Source organism: Syngnathus typhle, unplaced genomic scaffold (genome assembly GCF_033458585.1).
Source record: "Syngnathus typhle isolate RoL2023-S1 ecotype Sweden unplaced genomic scaffold, RoL_Styp_1.0 HiC_scaffold_61, whole genome shotgun sequence".
Classification (NCBI taxonomy): Eukaryota; Metazoa; Chordata; class Actinopteri; order Syngnathiformes; family Syngnathidae; genus Syngnathus; species Syngnathus typhle.
This window is the reverse complement of record NW_026871967.1, coordinates 104,430-112,462: the sequence shown is the minus strand read 5'-3', so window position 1 is coordinate 112,462 and position 8,033 is coordinate 104,430.

Here is an 8,033-nt window from a genome sequence, read left to right as displayed (position 1 = left end):
TGGTCTTCCACAAAGGTACGAATGTTACCCTCCACCACCAATAATGTGTCTCGTAGTAGGCGCGGAAATTTTCGCTTGGCCCAACCAACCGCCACTTGGAATGCAGCCTCCCATTCCAGATTGTTGTCTCGGAGTGCTGATGTCATGTCGGCCCGGCAGAATGGTAAGTGGAACTCGTAATGATCATTGAGGATCCGGCAGGTGGTCTTGCCCCAAGTCTTGGCATTGTCCACAATCAGCCGCACAACACCTCCATCCATGAATGCCGGCTTGATCATTGTGGACAGCACCTCCTCCATCCTGGCGATCATCCGAGGTTGCACAGCACCCCGCTCGGTTTGCACATTGGCCAGGTGGTGGTTGACCTTAATGAAGTTATAGATTTTGCGGACCAGATGACCAAATGGGGCCTCCGCTGGTCTCCACTTGGAGGCCCGGGTCGCAGCTCGAGGGGGACCACGTTGGTCTTGATGCAGTTGCCCGCGTCCCTGGCGAACCACTGTCGCATAGGAATCGAATCTGGAGCCGGGAGGTCTGGAGGGACCCGGAGGAGGCACAGGCTGGTTAGGATTGTGAAAGAAGCCACCCCTCCTAGAGGAGGGGAGGGAAAAAGCACGGTCCATCCATCCAGGATTCCAACCAGCCCCCAGCTCACGGTTCTGACGGGCAACGCGGCGGCGTTGGCCATAGTGGACTGTCGTCCATTCACGATCCATGGCTGTGGATTCAGAAATTGCCTTTGTTATATAATTAATAAAATTGTTTTTAATAATAAGGTCTCAATTTTGATTTATTTTGGCCAATATGTATAGTGTGCCCTGACAACGTTTCGGCTATCTTAAGCCTTCATCAGGTCTGGCACACGTAATAAATGAAAAGGTATATTTTTTGTTTTTTGTTTAATGAGGTGCAGCAATGTGTCTTGCTTGCAGACCAATCTCGCACTAAAGACTTTTTTTCTTTGCGGATTCTTTTTATATCTCAGCTTAATTGAAGTTTTAAATCGTTTTTGTTTTTCAAACTTTTTTGTTTTTTGAAATTTCGTTTTAGAAATGTTACATTGTTTAAGTTTAAATTTGCGTTTTCCAATTGATTTTCATATTTAAAATAGCCATCATATTAGGTTTTAACAAAATATTTAATTTTGGTCAACTTGATATTGGTATTGTATAAATCAAATAAATATACTAATTCTGTTTTTTTGTTTTTTAAGTGTTCAATTTTTTGTGGTTTTTTGTTTTTTTGTTTTTCAAGTGGGCGTGGTCCAGGATCCAAAATTGCGGTTCCAACTGCAGGTAAGTAGTGTATAGGTAGACGGATGATATATGTAAATGAGGTTTTTGCCAATTTGTAATTATGTTAATGAGAATATTTGGTGACTTTTGTTTTATTTTATTTTTTCTTCACTCAGTTTTTTTTTTTTAGGTGGGCGTGGTCCGGGGACCGGACGCGTGGTTCCAATTGGAGGTAAGTAGTGCATAGGTAAGTGGATGATATATGTAGATTAAGTTTTTGCAAATTTGTAATTATGTTAATGAGAATGCTTGGTGACTTTTGTTTTATTCTTTTTTTCTTTCAGTTTTTTTTAGGTGGGCGTGGTCCGGGGACCAGACGCGTGGTTCCAATTGGAGGTAAGTATCCAGGTAAGTATTCAGATATATGGGTGAGAATTGTTTGATACCAATTTGTCCTAATTATGTGATTTGTCCTACTGTTTGGAAGTTCTGTTCCTGTCTTTTCTGGGACGTAAATAGGGACTGGGATTGGGTATAGGGTTGGGGTTAAGGTTAGGGTTAGGGTTAGGGTTAGGGTTAGGGTCAGGGTTTGGGTTAGGGGATAAAGCCCGATTCCCTTGAGTAGACACACCTCTTGGGCGGTCCTGGTGGGGAGGGAAGTGGCTGGGCTCACTGGCCACCACTGAGATCTTCCTCTGCGGGCGTAGGGACACCGTTGATTTTTGGCTTTGAATCTCAACTACCCCTTCTGGCTCCGGATCATGGGCCTTCTTTTTGGTGACAGGTGTGAGTCTAATTCGCTGCGGATCCTGGGGCTTCTTTTTGGTGACCGGTGTGAGTCTGTTTCGCGGCGGGAGCGGGGTGGGATTAGGGTTCGGGTCCGGGTTGGGGATGGGGTCAGGGTTAGGGTGAGGGTTAGGGTTAGGGTCAGGGTGAGGATCGGAGCGCGGCAGGTCAATATGGTCTTCCACAAAGGTACGAATGTTACCCTCCACCACCAATAATGTGTCTCGTAGTAGGCGCGGAAATTTTCGCTTGGCCCAACCAACCGCCACTTGGAATGCAGCCTCCCATTCCAGATTGTTGTCTCGGAGTGCTGATGTCATGTCGGCCCGGCAGAATGGTAAGTGGAACTCGTAATGATCATTGAGGATCCGGCAGGTGGTCTTGCCCCAAGTCTTGGCATTGTCCACAATCAGCCGCACAACACCTCCATCCATGAATGCCGGCTTGATCATTGTGGACAGCACCTCCTCCATCCTGGCGATCATCCGAGGTTGCACAGCACCCCGCTCGGTTTGCACATTGGCCAGGTGGTGGTTGACCTTAATGAAGTTATAGATTTTGCGGACCAGATGACCAAATGGGGCCTCCGCTGGTCTCCACTTGGAGGCCCGGGTCGCAGCTCGAGGGGGACCACGTTGGTCTTGATGCAGTTGCCCGCGTCCCTGGCGAACCACTGTCGCATAGGAATCGAATCTGGAGCCGGGAGGTCTGGAGGGACCCGGAGGAGGCACAGGCTGGTTAGGATTGTGAAAGAAGCCACCCCTCCTAGAGGAGGGGAGGGAAAAAGCACGGTCCATCCATCCAGGATTCCAACCAGCCCCCAGCTCACGGTTCTGACGGGCAACGCGGCGGCGTTGGCCATAGTGGACTGTCGTCCATTCACGATCCATGGCTGTGGATTCAGAAATTGCCTTTGTTATATAATTAATAAAATTGTTTTTAATAATAAGGTCTCAATTTTGATTTATTTTGGCCAATATGTATAGTGTGCCCTGACAACGTTTCGGCTATCTTAAGCCTTCATCAGGTCTGGCACACGTAATAAATGAAAAGGTATATTTTTTGTTTTTTGTTTAATGAGGTGCAGCAATGTGTCTTGCTTGCAGACCAATCTCGCACTAAAGACTTTTTTTCTTTGCGGATTCTTTTTATATCTCAGCTTAATTGAAGTTTTAAATCGTTTTTGTTTTTCAAACTTTTTTGTTTTTTGAAATTTCGTTTTAGAAATGTTACATTGTTTAAGTTTAAATTTGCGTTTTCCAATTGATTTTCATATTTAAAATAGCCATCATATTAGGTTTTAACAAAATATTTAATTTTGGTCAACTTGATATTGGTATTGTATAAATCAAATAAATATACTAATTCTGTTTTTTTGTTTTTTAAGTGTTCAATTTTTTGTGGTTTTTTGTTTTTTTGTTTTTCAAGTGGGCGTGGTCCAGGATCCAAAATTGCGGTTCCAACTGCAGGTAAGTAGTGTATAGGTAGACGGATGATATATGTAAATGAGGTTTTTGCCAATTTGTAATTATGTTAATGAGAATATTTGGTGACTTTTGTTTTATTTTATTTTTTCTTCACTCAGTTTTTTTTTTTTAGGTGGGCGTGGTCCGGGGACCGGACGCGTGGTTCCAATTGGAGGTAAGTAGTGCATAGGTAAGTGGATGATATATGTAGATTAAGTTTTTGCAAATTTGTAATTATGTTAATGAGAATGCTTGGTGACTTTTGTTTTATTCTTTTTTTCTTTCAGTTTTTTTTAGGTGGGCGTGGTCCGGGGACCAGACGCGTGGTTCCAATTGGAGGTAAGTATCCAGGTAAGTATTCAGATATATGGGTGAGAATTGTTTGATACCAATTTGTCCTAATTATGTGATTTGTCCTACTGTTTGGAAGTTCTGTTCCTGTCTTTTCTGGGACGTAAATAGGGACTGGGATTGGGTATAGGGTTGGGGTTAAGGTTAGGGTTAGGGTTAGGGTTAGGGTTAGGGTCAGGGTTTGGGTTAGGGGATAAAGCCCGATTCCCTTGAGTAGACACACCTCTTGGGCGGTCCTGGTGGGGAGGGAAGTGGCTGGGCTCACTGGCCACCACTGAGATCTTCCTCTGCGGGCGTAGGGACACCGTTGATTTTTGGCTTTGAATCTCAACTACCCCTTCTGGCTCCGGATCATGGGCCTTCTTTTTGGTGACAGGTGTGAGTCTAATTCGCTGCGGATCCTGGGGCTTCTTTTTGGTGACCGGTGTGAGTCTGTTTCGCGGCGGGAGCGGGGTGGGATTAGGGTTCGGGTCCGGGTTGGGGATGGGGTCAGGGTTAGGGTGAGGGTTAGGGTTAGGGTCAGGGTGAGGATCGGAGCGCGGCAGGTCAATATGGTCTTCCACAAAGGTACGAATGTTACCCTCCACCACCAATAATGTGTCTCGTAGTAGGCGCGGAAATTTTCGCTTGGCCCAACCAACCGCCACTTGGAATGCAGCCTCCCATTCCAGATTGTTGTCTCGGAGTGCTGATGTCATGTCGGCCCGGCAGAATGGTAAGTGGAACTCGTAATGATCATTGAGGATCCGGCAGGTGGTCTTGCCCCAAGTCTTGGCATTGTCCACAATCAGCCGCACAACACCTCCATCCATGAATGCCGGCTTGATCATTGTGGACAGCACCTCCTCCATCCTGGCGATCATCCGAGGTTGCACAGCACCCCGCTCGGTTTGCACATTGGCCAGGTGGTGGTTGACCTTAATGAAGTTATAGATTTTGCGGACCAGATGACCAAATGGGGCCTCCGCTGGTCTCCACTTGGAGGCCCGGGTCGCAGCTCGAGGGGGACCACGTTGGTCTTGATGCAGTTGCCCGCGTCCCTGGCGAACCACTGTCGCATAGGAATCGAATCTGGAGCCGGGAGGTCTGGAGGGACCCGGAGGAGGCACAGGCTGGTTAGGATTGTGAAAGAAGCCACCCCTCCTAGAGGAGGGGAGGGAAAAAGCACGGTCCATCCATCCAGGATTCCAACCAGCCCCCAGCTCACGGTTCTGACGGGCAACGCGGCGGCGTTGGCCATAGTGGACTGTCGTCCATTCACGATCCATGGCTGTGGATTCAGAAATTGCCTTTGTTATATAATTAATAAAATTGTTTTTAATAATAAGGTCTCAATTTTGATTTATTTTGGCCAATATGTATAGTGTGCCCTGACAACGTTTCGGCTATCTTAAGCCTTCATCAGGTCTGGCACACGTAATAAATGAAAAGGTATATTTTTTGTTTTTTGTTTAATGAGGTGCAGCAATGTGTCTTGCTTGCAGACCAATCTCGCACTAAAGACTTTTTTTCTTTGCGGATTCTTTTTATATCTCAGCTTAATTGAAGTTTTAAATCGTTTTTGTTTTTCAAACTTTTTTGTTTTTTGAAATTTCGTTTTAGAAATGTTACATTGTTTAAGTTTAAATTTGCGTTTTCCAATTGATTTTCATATTTAAAATAGCCATCATATTAGGTTTTAACAAAATATTTAATTTTGGTCAACTTGATATTGGTATTGTATAAATCAAATAAATATACTAATTCTGTTTTTTTGTTTTTTAAGTGTTCAATTTTTTGTGGTTTTTTGTTTTTTTGTTTTTCAAGTGGGCGTGGTCCAGGATCCAAAATTGCGGTTCCAACTGCAGGTAAGTAGTGTATAGGTAGACGGATGATATATGTAAATGAGGTTTTTGCCAATTTGTAATTATGTTAATGAGAATATTTGGTGACTTTTGTTTTATTTTATTTTTTCTTCACTCAGTTTTTTTTTTTTAGGTGGGCGTGGTCCGGGGACCGGACGCGTGGTTCCAATTGGAGGTAAGTAGTGCATAGGTAAGTGGATGATATATGTAGATTAAGTTTTTGCAAATTTGTAATTATGTTAATGAGAATGCTTGGTGACTTTTGTTTTATTCTTTTTTTCTTTCAGTTTTTTTTAGGTGGGCGTGGTCCGGGGACCAGACGCGTGGTTCCAATTGGAGGTAAGTATCCAGGTAAGTATTCAGATATATGGGTGAGAATTGTTTGATACCAATTTGTCCTAATTATGTGATTTGTCCTACTGTTTGGAAGTTCTGTTCCTGTCTTTTCTGGGACGTAAATAGGGACTGGGATTGGGTATAGGGTTGGGGTTAAGGTTAGGGTTAGGGTTAGGGTTAGGGTTAGGGTCAGGGTTTGGGTTAGGGGATAAAGCCCGATTCCCTTGAGTAGACACACCTCTTGGGCGGTCCTGGTGGGGAGGGAAGTGGCTGGGCTCACTGGCCACCACTGAGATCTTCCTCTGCGGGCGTAGGGACACCGTTGATTTTTGGCTTTGAATCTCAACTACCCCTTCTGGCTCCGGATCATGGGCCTTCTTTTTGGTGACAGGTGTGAGTCTAATTCGCTGCGGATCCTGGGGCTTCTTTTTGGTGACCGGTGTGAGTCTGTTTCGCGGCGGGAGCGGGGTGGGATTAGGGTTCGGGTCCGGGTTGGGGATGGGGTCAGGGTTAGGGTGAGGGTTAGGGTTAGGGTCAGGGTGAGGATCGGAGCGCGGCAGGTCAATATGGTCTTCCACAAAGGTACGAATGTTACCCTCCACCACCAATAATGTGTCTCGTAGTAGGCGCGGAAATTTTCGCTTGGCCCAACCAACCGCCACTTGGAATGCAGCCTCCCATTCCAGATTGTTGTCTCGGAGTGCTGATGTCATGTCGGCCCGGCAGAATGGTAAGTGGAACTCGTAATGATCATTGAGGATCCGGCAGGTGGTCTTGCCCCAAGTCTTGGCATTGTCCACAATCAGCCGCACAACACCTCCATCCATGAATGCCGGCTTGATCATTGTGGACAGCACCTCCTCCATCCTGGCGATCATCCGAGGTTGCACAGCACCCCGCTCGGTTTGCACATTGGCCAGGTGGTGGTTGACCTTAATGAAGTTATAGATTTTGCGGACCAGATGACCAAATGGGGCCTCCGCTGGTCTCCACTTGGAGGCCCGGGTCGCAGCTCGAGGGGGACCACGTTGGTCTTGATGCAGTTGCCCGCGTCCCTGGCGAACCACTGTCGCATAGGAATCGAATCTGGAGCCGGGAGGTCTGGAGGGACCCGGAGGAGGCACAGGCTGGTTAGGATTGTGAAAGAAGCCACCCCTCCTAGAGGAGGGGAGGGAAAAAGCACGGTCCATCCATCCAGGATTCCAACCAGCCCCCAGCTCACGGTTCTGACGGGCAACGCGGCGGCGTTGGCCATAGTGGACTGTCGTCCATTCACGATCCATGGCTGTGGATTCAGAAATTGCCTTTGTTATATAATTAATAAAATTGTTTTTAATAATAAGGTCTCAATTTTGATTTATTTTGGCCAATATGTATAGTGTGCCCTGACAACGTTTCGGCTATCTTAAGCCTTCATCAGGTCTGGCACACGTAATAAATGAAAAGGTATATTTTTTGTTTTTTGTTTAATGAGGTGCAGCAATGTGTCTTGCTTGCAGACCAATCTCGCACTAAAGACTTTTTTTCTTTGCGGATTCTTTTTATATCTCAGCTTAATTGAAGTTTTAAATCGTTTTTGTTTTTCAAACTTTTTTGTTTTTTGAAATTTCGTTTTAGAAATGTTACATTGTTTAAGTTTAAATTTGCGTTTTCCAATTGATTTTCATATTTAAAATAGCCATCATATTAGGTTTTAACAAAATATTTAATTTTGGTCAACTTGATATTGGTATTGTATAAATCAAATAAATATACTAATTCTGTTTTTTTGTTTTTTAAGTGTTCAATTTTTTGTGGTTTTTTGTTTTTTTGTTTTTCAAGTGGGCGTGGTCCAGGATCCAAAATTGCGGTTCCAACTGCAGGTAAGTAGTGTATAGGTAGACGGATGATATATGTAAATGAGGTTTTTGCCAATTTGTAATTATGTTAATGAGAATATTTGGTGACTTTTGTTTTATTTTATTTTTTCTTCACTCAGTTTTTTTTTTAGGTGGGCGTGGTCCGGGGACCGGACG